Source organism: Rattus norvegicus, chromosome 3, assembly GCF_021556685.1.
Source record: "Rattus norvegicus strain SHRSP/BbbUtx chromosome 3, alternate assembly SHRSP_T2T, whole genome shotgun sequence".
Taxonomy (NCBI): Eukaryota; Metazoa; Chordata; class Mammalia; order Rodentia; family Muridae; genus Rattus; species Rattus norvegicus.
In genome coordinates, this window is record NC_141536.1 from 61,842,499 (window position 1) to 61,861,546 (window position 19,048).

A 19,048-nucleotide genomic window follows, 5' to 3' on the forward strand; every position below is an offset into this window, starting at 1 on the left:
GGTCCTTGTTGGCCTCACTTCATTAGGACCTGGGCCTGTCATGGGGACACAGTAATATGCCATATTTTATTCATAAAAAGGAAAGACTCCTGTTACGACAACTTTAGTCATTTCTGGTATCGCCATCATGTGTATGAGTGCTTTTTGGGAAAGGCTTGGTACCATTTGGTACTTATTCCAATTAGTGGCTGCAGAAGTAGAGAAAGTTCTTTCCCCTGAAGAGAAAAGCATCAATCTGAAGGGTGAAAACATCATGTTCCCAGGACATGATGTAGGTAGACATTGAAATTCCTGACTCAGGTGCATCGCTTGATGAAGAGGAGCAAGGGAAAAGCCAAGGAGAGGAGGGAGGGAAGAAGGGAGGAAGATGGATGTGTATGTCAGGAATTCTGAAATTCCTTGATGTGCAGATGGCCGGGCAGCTACCCACAGAGCTGAGCTGAGCACCCAGCATCTTCATACAAAGTGACTCCCGTGGAGTGTACTAGAGCCTGAGGGTGAAAACCACCCCGGGAAGCATTGGTTTGAAACTGTGCTGTGTGCCTGCAACACAGGACTCCTCTTCACCCCACCCTCGATTACCTCAGAAGCAACAAATACCTCCTCCTCCTCAACACGTCCAGCAAGACCCCAAGATGGCAAACTCATATGCTTGTACAACTCGGGGAAAAAAATTAAAACTGGAAGTTAACAGAACTGTCCATCTCCCTCCCGGCCTCAGGCTTTCCCTTCCGTGAATGAAGAAAAGGACTCATTTTCTCAGGGAGTGCTAAGATGTACAGGGACACTGGAGTGTGGCATAGAATCTGGACGTGTAGTCACAGGGACAGTAATCGGCAGCTACAATGGCACTCAGACGAGTATGTGGGGTATCATTAATGACGTCCAGGGTGACGGGAAAGGTAAATGGTGGGCAGGGAAAGGGTAGCACAGCCAAAGCAGAACAATCTAGAATTAGATTGGAGGTTGTGTTTTACATGTGCAATCTTAGTTTGCTGTCTGAAATTTGAAATGGGAGGTGTAGCCACTGTGCTCATGCTACCTACTACACAAGCAAAGGGCGCGTTCACAGGCCTGTCTGTAATCACGTTTGTGGAAGGAAGAACAGAAGCTTGGGTTGAGCCTATTTTTAAGTTTGAATCCACATCTTTGGATTTATCTCAGGGAAATCTTCCCGGGCTGACTCTAATGACTGCCTTCTGTCTTTGAACCTTAACTCAAACTGTTCTTCCTGGGCCAGTCTTCTGTTCTCTAATCTTAAATAAGAGTCTGCTTCAGGCGGTCCATGTCACTGGGTTATTTTTAGAGTGCCAGGTATAATTTCCTAGACTTTATACATTTTGAGTCAATAATAAAGGCTTCTTAAAAAAAAAAGGGAGTCTGCTTCAAGCCCTGCAGTGGTGTCACAGGTCTTTAGTCCCAGCACTTGGGAGGCAGAAGCAGGTGGATCTCTGAGTTTGAGGCCAGCCTGGTCTACAAAGAGAAACAGTATTTAAAAAACAAAAAGAAGAAAAGAAATCTGCTTCAAATCCATCTCCTTCGGGGAAATCACCCCAGCTAAGTCGTCTTCTCCCTCTGTTGGACACCTTGTCATGTGTACTGTCCAACATCCCCTGTGTTTACAACTTACTACCTAGACCTATTGTTTATGCACACAAGCTTGCACTGTTAGGTCTACTGATGCTTTTAGACTATGGAGAAATTTGTAGACACTTCTCAGTTTCTAAAGATGTCCAAATGCTATTAAGATGAGCTACAGAAACCCTAAAAGATGTCCCACACCATGAAAGGGTTCAGAGAGCACTGACAGCTGAGGATAACAACATACAGTTCCAAAGGTCAGTGACTGGCCGGTTACCACTCAAGAGTCAGTGAAATGAAGTTTCTCACCCAAAGAATATCATTATTGCCTCCTAATAGTTAATAGCAATTTGATTCTCCCGAAGTCTTCGAATCGGTTGGGGAATTAGGAGAAAGGTGCATACGATATGTTCTTAAGAAACCTAAAGTTTTACTGGGATCAAAGCCAACATACACTGTCTATAATTTTAGGCACAGGTATTCCAAATGTTAACAGGATTGTTACTCTTAACAGGAAATTGTGCAAACTTAACAGGAAACAGAAAGGTCAAGGTAAACTTGGCAGTCATCTCGGATAACGTGTGAAACACAGCTGGGGAAAAAATATGCCAGGAAATAGAGAATTATTGCCTCAAACACAGAGGAGAGACTCATTCATGGTGACATCATAAAGGGGCCGGTGAGTGGAGGGAAGCTAAGGAGCGAAGGAACTGAAGAATAAAAACAGTTCTCGTATCAAAGCATTCTGGTTTTGGAAGAGGCGGCTAGAGAAATGTGGAAAGTGTTTCCTGGGGATATAATTGACTTTGAAGCTAAAACTACAGAGAGCCTGTAAGTTAAGAGTGAAAAAGAAGAGAGGGGGAATGAGGACAGGAGTGAGTTCTCGGAGGAAAGACAGAAGACAAGACTGGACAGTCTCGAGGGGGGATGAAAAGGCTTAACAGAAAGATACAGGATTGGGGGAACTATTAGGAAAAGTTGGAGGAAGGCAGGAAGGGGTGTATCTTATCTGGAAGGTTTCTGCTTCCTGTTACACTACAGAACAACTCAGTAAAGGCGGGTCCTATACACAGATCAACGACTGAAGGCAAAGCCAATGGGATAGATGAAAACTCCCTTGTTGAGGTCTTTTGCTATGTACTATAATGCTGAGTGCTGCCCCCCCTCCCCAAGGCCTGGTTGCTCCCAGGGAGGAGAGAATCAGCAGGTAGATGCAGCCGGGAGACTCAAGTGGTGCTAGGTAACCTTGCCCTCCTGGTTGGTGAATAGAGATGCCTACAGCCTACAGCTGGGCAGAAGATAGTCGGGAGTTTCTCAGTTCTTGGGCTTGGAGTCAGAGTGGAGGGCCATAAGGAGGAGGAGGAGAGAAAGGAAAGGTGGAGAGAGGAGGAAGCCACCATGGAGTAAGTGAATTATGAAAACATGGCCAATTGGAGTTAAGACAGCCCAGATGGTACATAGCAAGTGACAACTCTGGGTCACTGAAAGGGAAGTGGATTCTAATAGCTCAGAGGGTAGACACCTGTCCTGCTCAAGTGCTGATTAAGGCTTATTATAAACATAAAAGTGTGACTTTTATCTGGGAAATGAATGATTAAGGCAGGGTAGGAACTCCAGATTGAGACTGAGTATTTTCTACAACACCCCCCCCCATGACTGTGGTGGCAAAAAGTCACAAGGTCATCACCATCTTCCTCAACTGTGACGGCTCTGACATGTGTAATAAAAATTACCACAGTTTGTTTATGAAATATCTCTGGTAGGCTCATCTTTGAATACTTGTAGCCCAGCACCGGGCGGGAGACTGTGGAACTTCTAGAAGGTGGAGCCTTGCTAGAGAAAGTATATAACTGGGGGCGGGCTTTGAGGCTTTGTATCCTGTTCTCTGTCTGTTTCCGGAGCATACTTCCCACTCCTGTGCCATGCCTTTCCCACTACGGTGGGAATGTCTCTAAGGCAAAAACGAACCCTTTCTCTCCAAAGTTGCCTCTGTTTGTGTTTTTTGTTTTGTTTTTTTCAGTATATTCTATGACAGCAATGAAAAATAAACGAATACACACGGGATTATAAATCCTGTATAAACAGATAGCCATAGTTGTTTCAAGATCATAAAGTATAAATAACAACGTCTCTGCATATAAAGGTCTGGAAGGGAATCCGGGCTTCATTGGCTTCCTTTGTTTTTACACTCTAGGGTTAAGCACTTTTAATAGCATTACTGGGGTTGTCGCTGTGGGCTGTCACTGTGCAATGCTTCACGATAAGGAAGCAGTGATGCTCTTGATCCGTTTTTGGCAAACTTTAATCAAGGATACATGTTTCACTTGTGTGTTATTTGTATGACTGAGCTAGCATTGCATTCCTATTTGGAACAATTGCATTTTAGCCCCAGGAGCAATCTCTAAGGTAGCTAACGCTCTGTGACCTTCATTGTGTCTGGAAGTTGGTCAGCAACTATGTAGCGAGCAAGAAGCATGTCTGGGCATGAAGGGAGATTTTTGCATTTCCACCAAAGAACAGATGGCTATAGACAATACCAATCCATTTCTTTTGTTTCCCATTGAGACAGAAACTATGGAAGGTTAGTTTGGTTGCCCTTACTGAGAGTGTGAAGGAGTACATTCACCCAAAACAATTAAATCCTGAGGAAAGTTGGAGCAGTTATCTGAACAACCATTGGCCACATAGGAATTTCATGTATTTTAAAAATTAAATTAATGGGGCTGGAGAGATGGCTGAGAGTACTGACTGCTCTTCCAGAGGTCCTGAGTTCAATTCTCAAGCAACCACATGGTGGCTCACAACTATCTGTAATGGGATCCGACGCCCTCTTCTGATAAGTCTGAAGACAGCCATAGTGTACTCACATACATAGAATAAATAAAATATCTTTTAAAAGAGGCAAAGGGGAGGGGTAGGGATGGGAAGGGGGATTTGCGGAAGGGTAACCAAGAAGGGGGATATCGTTTGATAATGTAAATGAATAAAATGATTTATTTTTTATTCTAAAAAAGAGAGAAATTACATTTATTCAAAAATTTTAATCAATATGTCCTATGCTGATGATGGAGCCCAGGACTATCTACATGCTAGTATTGGGCAAGAGTTCTACCAGAAAGCTATGTCCCAGACTCTCAGATTGTTTTTACTTTCTTTAAGTTATTCATTCCTTGAGGGTATACAAGTTGCCTCCATCTCAAAGAAGTGTAAGACAAAAGATGTCTTTATCAGTCAAAGCTTCCCAAATGTCTATAATTTAGTGTGTGTACTAGAGTCAATCAACAAACCTCTTCAAGCCTATCCAAGTCATTCTCCTGACTGCTACTTTAGCTAAAAAGGTACACATGTCATGAATTTTAGTCACTCCAAGAAATAAAGAGGACCATGTTTTGCAAAAGACCTCGCCAACTTGGGGTTCTTAATTTGCACCTCCAGAGAGGACTTACATAAGATGCTCTGACAGCTCACAGAGGACTTGAACATTCATCCTTGAGAAGATTTCTTAATTTCCCCCGATCCTAAAGAAGTTGACTCTCTGGAGCATCCTAAATGTTCTATCTGAGGTTTGTTTCATATTACTGAAGATGTCATCCCCTAATTGCCATAGGTTACCCTCCTCCTTTGTGCACATGCATAGCAATGAGCACCTCACATTGGAAGCCATTACCCCCATGCCAGCCCACCAGCAGCACCACCACTGAACACACTGTGCCAAGGAAAGCCTCTGAACAATTAGGATGAACATCAAACCCTGAGCTGGGCTTCTGCTTGTCCCTGGTCTTGTGGGGCAGGGGAACAGCTTGCCTTGTAAAGACTCAGAGAGTGCCTCAGATTGCTTTGGAGCAGGCTCACTAGTTTGAGGGCCTCTCATTTAGCCAAAATGCAAATTACAATCCTCTCCCAAAAGACTTTAATCTGGGCAAAGAACACTGATCAAGAAAATGGGGGAGGGGAATGTAAATAAAACAGAAGACACTGCTGCTCAAGATCTCCACCCTGTAAACTGCAGGAGCTGAACAGAGAGGACAGGGAGCTTGGAGCCCAAAGGGCATCTTCGCCAGACACAGTGGCAGGGGTCAATGTACTCCATCCCAGCGTTTCAGGAACACTGAAGGCAGTCCAATCTCTTCATAGAACTCTCGTGTGAAATGTCTAGGCAATCTCTCTGGTACACAATGCAGGTTATTCCCAGACTGTACAATTTTCATGGGCGTTTCACCTAAACTATCTACCACTCCCTGCACTCCCTGGACTCACATTATCTGGCCTCAAGTCCAGAAATAATATTTCAGTATGCCTCTAAGACATGTGGATTTTCCAACAGGGTCTAATGAGGCAATACTGTCACTACACTTTGAAAGGAAGCAATCACTCCTTAATATCATCAAATATGCAGCCAGTGTTGCAAATATGCAGCAGTCCCCCCGCTGCTGTAGACATACATTTTCCTAGATATTTGTCCAATTGAAATATAAATAAAGTCTAGGTCGGGTAATATTTTTGAGACTATTTTAGTCTATAATTGCTCTCCACCCATGCCCCTCTCTCGGTTTATTTGTAGGAGAGGCGGCTGGTGGTACTTCAGAGCCCTCCAAGACTAGATTTTGCTGATTGCAGCCCCCACGGTGCCTTCTAATGCCCTGCCTTGTTTTTCCTTCCTTTCTGAAAGCCGGCAGCCAGATCAAGACTCCGTCACGCTGAGATGTAACCTTCCACACTGATTAATCACAGGGAGGTACATGAAGACTTCTCGTTCTCTTTTCACGACGATATACTCGATGGCCATTATTGGCAAAGTGGCAATACTCTAATTCTGCCATTCACTCTTCGGTCACTAGCGAGAAGAGGCCCACAAAGAAAGAAAACCATCTCACCGAGTCGTACTGATCCTGTGGTATAGTTCCTACATGGAAGGCAATAAATTTGTTTTGTTTCCCCTACAGTTATTTCCAAATACTGAGTACCGAGTCGACTCCCTAGAAAACGCCACCAGCAGCCAGTAAGGAGTCCATCTTTTAGTGCCATTATAGATGAGGAATTTTAGCGTGTCTATTACTTTTGTCTTTGATTTATAGTTAATGTCCAATGTACAGTATATCCTTTCAGCCTGAATAGCATAGTTAGATCTTGCTCCAAAAACACTAATTAATTAAACTAGCTACTTCTGCTAAACTCCCAATTTTTCCAATATTGGTATGTAAGCAGCTCTAGAATGCATGTGGATTTCCTTTCTCCTTCTCTTCTCAGCAGTGCCTTATCCTTTTAAAACTTTGCAACGGGAATTTTATACTGGAGTGGCTCAGACTCAGAAGAGCCAAACAGAAATGAGCTAAGGGCTAAGCAGCCATATCCCTTCACTTCCTGGATCTTGTGTTCTCTCATCCTCAAGTCGAAATGGTCCTGCCCTGGCACCGGGTTGTGTGAAACTGGAATAATTATTCAAAAGCAGTGTGGAAACCCCAGAGCGCTCTGCAAATATGAAGCGTAATATTCATGGAATTAAACATCTGGTTTGCTAAAATCCAACCTTAAAGCTTTAATTTGTTCGTTCAAAATGGTGGCACCACGACCGTGAACAAGAACTCTGCAATTATCGGAGCTGCGGTTGGAGCCCGTTTGCCTGAACAGAACTCGGTTATAAATATCTGTCTTTGGACTTGACATTCAATTCTGAGATGAATCAAACATGTTTCAGAATTTTAATCTGACATCCAAGAGCTAAAACTCTGAAAGCAGATAAAGCACTTTCTGAGAAAAAAAAAAGCAACTTGTTAATCTCAAGTGACTTTTAATTCCAACAGTGATTATTCAATACAGAAAATACAACTTCAGATAGAAACTCATTTCTGAAAATTCATCTCCAATGCTTATGCATAATCTAAGCTAGAGAAGAAATGTGTCTATAATTTATAAGAAAAAATAAAGCTAGCATTCACCCTTTTTCTTATAAAACTTTTTAGGCAAACGTAAGCCACAAAGAAATAATGTCTCACCTAGGCTTGAGCGTGAGGCTAAAGCAGCAGGATAAATAAGAGGCTTGTGGCACCACATGAAAAAGTATCAGATCTCAGCCGTTTAAACTATCCACTCTTCCAATAAACTCTGATCGTAATTTCTACTCATGGCCAATGCTGAGGAAATGTGCCTGACTGCTTCTAACCAGAGATCTGTCTTCAGGATTGCACGTCCAACGGCCATACGTAAGCTTATAAGCAAACATTAAAGCCAAAACTACATATAGGCTTTTTAGCTCAAATGTCACACTTGTCTGTTATGTGTGTTTCCATCTACACCCTGCATGCTGTTGGCACTAACATCTCTAACCAGCCAGTGGTGTCCTCTCCTTTCACTGGGCTGGAAGAAGAACAGAATTCGGTTATGAAACCTTTCAAACACACACAAAACAGAGAACACACTGGTATCCAGTACCAGACTCACAGCACCAGGAACCTGTCCTGTTTACACTGTCTTCCCTCCACAGAAGCCCTTCGGAGCTGACCATGGACTTCAGGCACAGTTCCACATACACCTACGACATGTTCTTACATGACCACGATTGCTACTTTCACTTAAAATGGCCAATGGTTCCTTGTTTTCGTTTCTTACCTAGTGCATAGGGAAGGTTCCAGGTACTTCAAAATCTCTGTAGATTCCAACTGGCATCCCAAGGGCATACGTTTCTTTCACATGGAACCCCTCCCTTTCTTTACAACGTATTTCTTCAGACCCTATTTCTTACTAGGGGCTTTTGTGCTTATCATCTAGCTTAATCTCAAAGTATTTTCAAATATCTGCAATGCCTTGACCCCCTGAGCCATCTCAATGTCCCTAAGAACACTACTGTGCTAGAACAGTAGCTTTTGAAACAAGTGCATTCACTCCAGTGCACGGAACGGCTGCTCAGACACTGTTCTGCCAACCTGGACCAGAGACAATGTCAGAAAAAAAAATGGCTCCATTACTCTCTCCTACCTCAATATGGACTCCCAGAGACAATCTGATCTGCAGGCATATTTGTTGACAAATATTTCCTCCCCCATCAAAGTTCCTAACTCCCTCCTTTGCGCTAAGGGACCAGGTCACATTTTAAAACATCACTTCTGGCATTTGCACCACTACATAGTAAGTCCCAACAGGACAGAAAATTGTGCCTCATTTAATTTTGAATCTCTAGAGTGTAGCACACTGGCATATAAAAAACCCCTGGGGGGGAAAGTGCAGCGAAATGAATGGCTCCCACATCCCATGGTGAGAGCAGGCCTTAGGAGGCAGAGAAGTCATTATTTCCCCCAGAGAAGTCTCCCAGTACATCCTTAGTGAGATCTCAGCACTATAGAGCAAGAGGGATGGAAAGTGGTGAGACACAAAATTATACAGCATCTGAAGGAAACGGAGGGAAAGGTCACGGGAGAGAGAACCTGGGGGAAGAAATCATATACTTTCAAGTAAGAAATTGCTCTGACATACCGAAATGCAAGGGAAACCAAATTGTAGTTAATAAGAGGTCTTGGGCCCATCATTCTGTCTTTGCATGGGAAAAAATCTCCGGCTGATTGGCAGTTAAGACATTTCTCGGTATTGTCAGGACCGAGATTACCCAATTCAAATCAATGTTTTAACAGTCCTCATTGTGCAGAACGCTGAAATCACTTACACTTCAGCTTGAGCTCATTCCTTCTAGCGTGAGAGGTGAGCAGCTGGCTGCTCTACTGAGCAGAGACCCTGCAAATACACACTGCTCATCCCAACCTTTGAAATCGGCAGCCCTCTTCACACCCTTCTCTTCTGCATCCTGTTGGGAATGTTCCATTGTGTAATTTAAATCATCTCCTCTCCCCCCCAAGCACCCACCAGGCACATTCCTTAACGTCACCTCTCTAAGCCCCTTCAGCTCTCATTTCACTGACAACATCAATGCTTTCCCCTCTGAAATTCACATCCTGTTTTTTTTTTTTTATGGCGTCGTGAGGGAAAGGCTTATTTTAGATAATAATTTACCTTACATTTCATTCCTTGTTTTGAAGTGCCCCGTGACAAAATTAAAACAGTCTCAATCAGAATCAAGCAACCAACTTTTTAAGCGGCCTCCATCTGTCTTGGGAAAATTTGCCTTGCTAGAGATATGTGGATGAATTTTTAGCACAAATTAAACCTTACAAAATCACTCCTAAAGTATTTCCACAAGTGGTCCATGTTCTGCCCTTACATCACCCTCTGATCATTCAAAACAGCACAGCCATTTTGAAGCTGAATGCTGTCAACGCAAGCAGCCCCATTCATACACTGCAAATGTGCAGAACTGATCCTGAAGGCAAAGTGACTGGTGGCGGAAGGAGTCTGGTGAGCGTTCCCATGAAGCAGTGCATCATCGCTGTTAGCTTTAAGGTTTGCTAGTCTGCCTACCTTCACTGCCAATCAAAAGCCTTCGCAGACAAACCTCTGGAGTCTGGCGTTGAAACGCTTCTTTAGAAACAAACAGGAAATAACAACCCATGGCCAACCCTTAATCATGTACTCCTAGTTATAAGCATTTTACAACGGTGACACAATTAATTTAATCTTGCAATGCTCTATTGAGAGAAACGTTTTTACTGTCCATGTGTCACAGACAAAGAAACAGACACCCAAAGGTTTCAATAATTTGCCTCAAAACATGCATGGTTTGTCCAATTCAGAGTCTGGTTTTCACAGCAAGTTGGTGATGTCGTATTGTAAATGACCCAAGACGTACATCTTTATGCTACGAGTTGCTCCTCTGCTAAAGTAATACCACTCTTTATAAGTTTATAGACTAATTATTTTTATCCTATATGGAAGAGTCTGTGCAAATGTATGTCTGTGTACCACATGGACCTAGTGTCAAGGAGGCCAGAGAGGGTATTGGATCCCCTGGGATTACAGTCACAGACGGTTGTGAACCACCCTGTCAGCACTGAGAATTGAACCTGAGTCCTCTACAAGAGCAGCCAGTAGTCTTCACATTGAGCCATGTGTCCAAGCCCCAGGACATTCTTAATAAAATGAACATAACTCAAAAGTAGTGTTATTTCAGTTAATAATAACTCAGAAAGATAACATGGCTTGAAATGGTGTATTCTCATTCAGGAGAAATGATAAACAGTTGAGAGTATGTTTATGTGTACTTAAGCATGTCTACCTGGCATTTGAACAAAGATTTTTAAAAAACTGTACAAGTATCTGATGTTGATATAAAATTATTTTTACTTCAAAAACTTTTCACACAGAGGTTCTTTCTACATAATGGGCTATGTCAGAGGTCAAAGCTCAACTCACAAATTGAGAATTGTAGGCTCTGTGAGATTTTATACATTATCATCACGAAAACACAACCAACACACACATTCAAATTCCCAGTCCCCAGAGCATAATATCAGAAAGTATCAGCTTGTCATTCACTGAATACAAAGTCTTAGACTGGATCCTATGAAGAACCAAGGTAAGAAAGGCCTTGTAAAAAGAGGTTGGCCTATATTGTCAAGAAAGGAAGGAAGGAGAGAAGGCAGCAAGCAAGCAAGCAGTAGCAGGGCATTTGATAAGAAGTAAACATCTTTTGGGGTTGGGATTACCATGGTATTTATTCACTTATAAGTGAATGGTTCCCATAAAGTGCAGGATAATCATGCTGCGATCAACAGACCCAACGAAACTAAGTAACAAGGAGGGCCCCAGGGAGGGGGGTTGCTCAAATCTTACTAAGAAAGAGAAATAGAATAGACATCAAAGGTGGACAGAGGGAGGGAACAGGGTTGGGGAGGAGCTGGTATGGGTACAGGAGGCATCAGTTGTGGGGAAGATGGACGGAGAGCGTACTTGGAGAGACAACTGGGATGGGGTTCAGGGGAGATCTCTGGGATGAGCTAGAAACCTAGGGCAATGGAAACTCCCACAACTCAAGCTCCTGACAATGGAGGACATGGAGCCTGAGATGGCCATCTCCCGTAACCAGGCAAGATTTCCAATGGAGGGATAGGGATACTAACACAGCCACTAATCCTTTGACCTACAATACATCCTGCAAACAAGATGTGCAGGGGGAAAGATGAAGCAGAAATCGAGGGGATGGCCAACCAATGACTGCCCAGATTGAGACCCATGCCATGACCGGTAACCCACCCATGACGCTGTCAATGATTTCCTGCTATTGCTGCAGACAGTATTTAGATAACCGTCATCAGAGAGGCTTCGCCCAGCAATTGATGGAACAGATGCAGAGACCATAGCCAAACATTAGAAGGAATCCTGCAGATGAGGAAGAAGAATGATTGAAGGAGTCAGAGGGGTCAAGACACCACAAAGAAACCCTAAAGAATCAACTAACCTGGGCTGACAGGGGCTCATGGAGATGAACTGCTAACCCGAGAGCATCCATGAAACTGACCCAGGCCCTCTGCCCATGTGTAACAGCAGTGCAGCCTGATCTTCTTGTGGAACTCTAACTGGAAGCAGAGGTTGTCTCTGACTCTGTGGCCTGCCTTTGGATCCCTTTCCCTTAAGTGGGCTGCCTCATCTAGCCTCAAACGAAGATGCCCTTAGTCTTACTGCAACTTGATATGTCATGGTTGGTTGACATCCATGGGAGGCCTTCCTTTTCTGGAGGAGAAAGGGAGGAGAGGTGGATGGGAGGGGGGCCAGAGGGTGGAACTAGGAGAAGAGGAGGGAGAGGAAGCTGCAATCAGGTTGTAACATACATAAATAATTTTTTAAAAAAGAACTGAACATCTGTTCAGTACAATGGGGCTTGATAATAAAACTGTCTTTGAAAATGAGAAGGACAGGTGTTCTACATTAGGCTAAGACATCGAAGGAATCTGAGGGACATTCAGCTCGGATCTGGAGTGGGGTGGGGAACAAGTTCAGGTCAGAGGCAATTGGTTGACACCCATGCTTGCCACCAACTCTGCCCTCTCTGACACTGGCACTGTTTTCTGCTCCCAGCTGTTTCCTTCTCTTGTTCTTTTCTATTCAAGGATTCTCATACTGGGATCTACCACTAATTCCGTTACCGTCTCGGTGCAGCTCATTGCTTCCACTGACGTGACCACCGTTAGCATCTGGAATGTAAGTACACACTTGACCTGAGGCCTCTGGAAATGGCAGACCCATGGCCAACATCAGAGAGATTCCTAGGCTGCAATGGAGAGAGCACCCTGTGCCAGTCACAGGGACACAGCAATCAGAATGCCAGTCAAGGACTCCAGTTTCTTTCTCCGGGCCCACATTCTTTAATACAGTACACATGACCTAGAAATAGTGACTTTAAATATGCATATTTATAGGCCGTAGAACCTGAATGGTGCAGTGGTTAACAGGATAACCTCTGAAGACATACAACCTGTGTCCAAACCTAGGATGTGTGGAAAAGCAAATCATTTTCTATTCAATCTATGGATGAGGACATCCTGAGTTTCCTCATCTAGAAAACTGAGGTGATGGGAGGCTGGGGTATGGTTCAGTGGATAAAATGGCTGCTATGCAAGCACGGGGGACTGAATTTGGATCCCAGCAGCCACAAGAAAGACAAAAAGGCGGGTTGTCCAGCCAGATGACCACCCAGCTAGAGATGGAAGCCTAGGTCATGATTCCTAACGTCGTGAGGTAAAGATAGAGAATGCTGTGGGCTTGCTTGCCGGCCGGGTTTACCAACTGGTGGGTTCTAGGTCCAAAGAGACCTTCTACCTCAGAAGAATGGGGGACACAGCGATAGAGGAAGACAGATACTGCTATCAACACACAGGGGCTTTGGCTGTATCTGTAACGGCGGGCTGACCTTACAAAAGCCTGGCTAAGCTAAAACCGCTGATACTTAATAAAGCTGCCCAGCAGGTGCTTGCTGGTCAGCTAGTTTATAAACTTCTCTATTTAAGGTCGTTCATAAAAAAATACAAACAGAAATGGAATGTGGTATAGCAAAAAATATTCCAAAAATAAAAGACAAGGGGGGTGATCTGTATATATTTCATCAAAGCCTTTTTTGGGGGTGTGGTGGGGGGATAGCTTCACAGAAGCACTGTTGCTGTGTCTGGGTCCTTAACTTTGATGGTCCTTAATTGGCTTTAGATAAATTGTTCCTACTGCAGCAACAACATTACAGTGCTTCATAAAACAACAAACAAGAATACCCAAACACGTGATGTGATAAACAGGAAAATAAAATTAATGACAAATCATTTACAAAAACCAACACCTTGTCCATCCTGATGTGACAATTTTTATGGCAGGAAAGATGACAGCAGGTAAAACATACAAATATATACTTTTATAGAGAATTGGTGGTTTCTCTTCCATGCACGAGGTAAAAAAAAAATCAGGATCAATGAACTAGAAATAGAAATAGGTTGATACCTGTGAAGCTGAGATCAATGCATCTATAATATCAGATAAGGAGAACAAAAAGAAAATCTCACGGACTTCAAAAAACCCACTTCAGGCCGCAGTTCTGCTGTTCTGCCTTCATTTCCATCACCAAGGCGCCGGCCAAAGAGTGACCTAAGTCACGTCCTGACTCATGAAGAAGTCACAGAACTCAGCAGCAAGAAGAAATCCCAGCCTTCAGCAGTCTGCCTACGCATTTCTGTCTTTGTCCTGCTGTCTGCAGTGTCTACTCCTATTCTTATATCCTCACACTTATGTGCAGGAACAGCAGTGCAGAGTCATTAGTGCATCAGGCTTAATTACATGAAGCCAAAGTTTGACTGACTGGACTAGAAACTGTATTACAGAGCCATGACGATTAAAGGAGGATGTACTGGTGTAGGCGCACTTATGGATGGAATGGAAAAGACCCAAGAAAGAAAGCGACACATCTATGGTCAAGTGATTTTTAACAACGTTGCCAAGGACACACATTGGAGGGGACATTCTCTTAAACTCATGAACTTGATAGTACTAGGAAAACAAGACACGAAATCCAGATACAGGGGGGAATGATCCTTTACGTCACTGTTTACATGGGAATCAACTCAAAATAACTGAAGGTTTTAAGCATGAGATGTAAATTTATAAGATTACTTGGAAAAGGTGAGAGAAGCCTCCATGGCATAGTTGTGGGCAGAGATTTTTTAGAAATTGTGTCAGAGAACACACACAATTGAAGGAGGAGGAAAAGAGGAAGAAGAGAAAGAAGGAAAAGGAGGAGGAAGAAGAGGGGGAAGAGGAGGAGGAAGAAGAAGAGGAAGAGCAAGAGCAAGAAAAGGAAAAGGAGGAATAAGAGGAAGAGGAACCACCACCAGATACACAGGATGCAGCAAATGCTTCTCCTTAGCACAGGATACCATTAGTGGAGTAGGGAGAAAACCACAGATTCACAGACTGGCAAAAACTGTTTTCTGATCATGCATCATTTAAAGAGCTAATATTCAATATAGGCAAAGAACTCAAAACTATTCAGTAACATAAAACTATTAAAATGGGCAACGATCTAGAATAGACATTTCCAAAAAGAAGACAAAATATGGCCAACAATATCTAAAACAAAAACTGCTCAACACTGCTAATCATCAGGGAAAACCAAATCAAGCCACACTAGAGTATCCCGCACATGTTTAGATTGACCATGAATAAAAAGGTAAAGTTCAACAAATGTTGTCAAAGATGTGGGAAAAAACAGAAGCCTCGTACACAGTTGGTAGTATCATAAATTAGCATGGATGTTTTAGAAAACACTGTGAAGGATGCTTTAAAAAAAAAAACTAAAAATAAAATCACCATAGAATCCAGCATTGCCCCTAAAGGGTCTGCACCCAACTGAAATGAAGTCATGAGGTGAAGGGACAACCACAATAGCCAAGACAAGCAGTTCGCCTAGGTGTCCATCAGGAAGAGAAGGTTTAGTACATGCACACAATGTAATGCTACTCAGTCTTAAAATAGGGAAACTCTGTCATTCATAATAACATAGCTGAACCTAGAGGATGCTATGTTAAGGGAAACAAGCCAAGCACAGAGAAACAAATGCTATAATGCCTTACTTATATGTGGACTATAAAGGGGTTGAACTCAGAGTAGAGAGCATAAAGGGAGAGTGGTGGCTCTCATGTCTAGAGAGAGATGCTGATCACAGATATAAAGCTACAGGCAGAGAGGGGAACGAGCTCAGGCATTCTGTTGTAGAGGTGGAAGCAATCAGCAACAAGCTGCATTTAAAATAAAACAGAAAGTACAATAAACTCCTCACCGCAAGAAAAAGAAACATATGAGGAGTTGGACATGTTAGGTTTTCCCGTATCGAAAGATATCAAAACCCACAAATAATGCAATTACTGCTTATATTAATTAAAAATAAAACTTTAAAAAGGAAATACACAAAACATGGCGAGATGGGCAATGCATATAAAACATCTAAGAAAAACCAATGTAGAAGGGGCAGAGTTCAGTCATTTGATTTTACTTTACACAAATGATGAAAAAACTGAACTGTGTATTCTACTACAGATGGGACTTATTTTTAAAGAGATTAAAAACATCTGGAAGGATCACTGAAGAAAAATATTACAAAATGCAAATTTATCACAGAAATTTTAGAAAACCCTATAATCAAGAGACATTTGTAACATGAGCAAAGAATCTATCTTACTGGATAACTAAGGATTTCTGATGATTCACAAGTAATCACGGCCTTGAATTATTCAGGAAAAAAAAAAGCATCTATCCAATATACCTTGATTAAGAAGCATGGCAAAATGACTTTAAACTTCTGACTCTAAAGTTAATTTGGAAAAACAAATCTGTAAGTGTATTCTTTAGAGAAAGTAAAATTAAACCAAAGAGTGTCCTATCAGTAGTAAGACACAAGATAGGCATAATAATTAAAACAGGGGAACAGTATCATGGGGCAGACAGATTAATCAACAACCAAATGGTCTCCAGACAGAGGCTTCCACAGAGAGTTGGCGATCTTTGATAAGGAGCGCTCTGTACACACCGAGTCATCACCTGGTAACAACGTCAAAGCACATGCTCAGTATTTTAAATACTGACTATTCACAGAAATAAACAGTCTCATAAGGAACCATGCACTAAGGAAATTCCAAATGGGAAGAGTTTTTGAATTTTTAAAATGTAGCAAATGACGTGCCTTTGTGGATGCTAGTACCTGCACATGTGTACAGCTGCCCTTGGTGGCCAGGGGCTTCCAATATCCAGGAGCTGAATCTGTGGTCGCTGCGAGCCCCTCAGTGTGAGTGGTGAACACCACACTGTGTTCTCTGGAAGAACATGCACACTCTTAACTGCTGAGCCATTCTCCGTATCCCCCACCCCCATATTGTTGTAGAGGTCACTATTTTATAAAGAAATGGCTTTAATCACAGAGAAACTTTATTTTTAAAAGAAAAGCAGATTTTAAAAATGTAAATAACATCTACTTTCGCAGTCACCAAATCTAAATGTGAGAAGCCCACTGAGCTGATCTAAAATGCATGAGAAAATAAATAAGAAAACGTGGATTCCATCATCACCAAGGAAAACTTCTGCTATGTTCTATGGGACTTAAGTGTGCCCACGTGTAAGTGTTCCTCTTTGATTATTTAATGAAGCATGCTTCCTTTGTGATCTAAAGTTTTCACGTTTGCATTGAGCAGTTCCTCCATTTCAATCAGTATAAATACACACTATCGTTATCATTTCTACAGCCCACAAAATATTTCCATTATTTAATAGGAAACTCTGCAATTAAAACCAAAGATGATAAAAAATGTTTCTCTTTTAACTACTTAGCTCTAAGAGCCAGTCCCAGTCTTGGAGCTCCTCCCACTAATTTTAATAGTTTAAAAAATGTTATATTGATTGATGGCACTGATTCAGTAAGCTCATTCATACCTGGAAAGTTCTGACCAGCTAATCACATTAATATCACTTCCATATATGTATGCAGTATGTATTTCCATATATATGCATTTGTTTTGCATTCTTTGAAAATTAATGATGTTATTAGGCTTTTAAAAGAATTATTAGTTGCTGATTTTTAAGTTACCCCTCTCTGATCTTGGATCGATAGTCTATTTGGAACTTTTCGAACTGGTTCCTAGGAGTGCTCCATTACATTATTTATAAAATTAATCATTTCTATGCAGCCTGAATATTTCCCCTGCTTGTCATTTGTATGTATCTGCAAGGTTTGACTTCATGGCTGCTTTCGGGTTAGTTGTAATTTTTATCACATACCCCAAGGCCTTAGACCTTTATAAATATCCACTGAGACTTTCACGTGCTCTTCCGTATGTTAGCCTTTGAATCCGTACTTGATGGTTCGTCTTCACTATCCACTGGACTGAGAGACACCTAGGGGCTTAACAGAGCTGAGCTCTGGGTATGTTCGTGATGGTATTTCCAGAGATGATTAGCCCTTTGCTGAATTTCTACTACAATAGCATTGTAGGGAGGCAGTTGCGGTGGTCTGAATAGGTCTGGCTCCCATAGACTCATGCGTTTGAATGCTTGGTCCACAGGGAGTGGCACTATTAGGAGGTGTGAGGAGATGTGGCCTTGTTGGAGGAAGTGTGTCACTGGGGGGGGGGAGGCTTTGAAGTCTCACATATGCACAAGCTCTGCCTAGTGTGGCATGCAGTCTCCCCTTGCTACCTGTGGACCAAGATGCAGAACTCTCAACTTCTTCTCCAGCACCATGTCTGCCGGGATGCTGCCATGCTCCCCACCATGATGATAATGGATTAAAGCTCTGAACCTGTAAGCCAGCCCCAATTAAATGTTTTCCTTTATAAGAGTTGCTATGGTCACGGTGTCTCTTCACAGCAGTAAAACCCTAACACCCTAACTAAGAGAGCAGCAGTAAAGGGCAGGAGATGAGGACTTCGTGAAGGAAGTTGATCTCTGGGGTCATGTCCTCAGGGACTATATCGTATCACTGTGTCATTTCCTATATCTCTGTTTCTGCTCCTTGTCTATCATGAGTTGAATACTTTCTCTTCCATGTGCTTCCAGCACGTGATGCTCTTCCTAAGGACAGTAGGCCAAGCAACCCTGGACTAAACCCTCAGAAACCATGTAAGCCATGATGAATAATTCTTCCTTTAAAACGTTTCTGTTGGGTGTCTTGTCCCAGTGATGAGAAATCGACTTAGTGATCTGGAGGCACAGGATGTGGAATATAATTCTAACGGTGCCCCAGAATTTGAGTATTTGCCCTCATTCCATTCTTTATGAGCGACATATACATACTCCACATGTCTGGTTCAGCCTGCTTGGGGGCTAATGATTCTCACACTAATTTAATTGTAAACTGTTGAGTGGAAGCATAAAAGTAAAAGGCTACATATATATACATATATACATATATATAAAATATTACAGACAAGTAGTTGTCAAAAGGTATGTGTCAAAAATTCTGGAAGTAAGCAAAAGCTGTAAGCACATTGCATTTCAATGGAGGACATGAAAGGTGGGTAAAAGACGTGAAGGAAAAACTCATTAGAAATGAAAACCAACGACT

The 19,048-nt window shown here is 42.4% G+C and overlaps 2 protein-coding genes and 1 long non-coding RNA gene across 4 annotated transcripts in view; 1 reads left to right on the forward strand and 2 right to left on the reverse strand.

Moving 5' to 3' along the window:
* Positions 1–19,048, reverse strand: part of Zfp385b (zinc finger protein 385B) — a 372,515-nt gene that overhangs the window by 305,926 nt on the left and 47,541 nt on the right.
* The window catches only part of LOC147995539 (uncharacterized), an 88,239-nt gene that overhangs the window by 20,639 nt on the left and 48,552 nt on the right, over positions 1–19,048 (reverse strand). The window lies entirely within an intron of this gene.
* On the forward strand, positions 2,267–6,521 carry LOC134486394 (uncharacterized). Its single transcript, XR_015683625.1, has 2 exons — positions 2,267–2,412; positions 6,251–6,521. It is a non-coding gene; the product is annotated as an uncharacterized LOC134486394 (long non-coding RNA).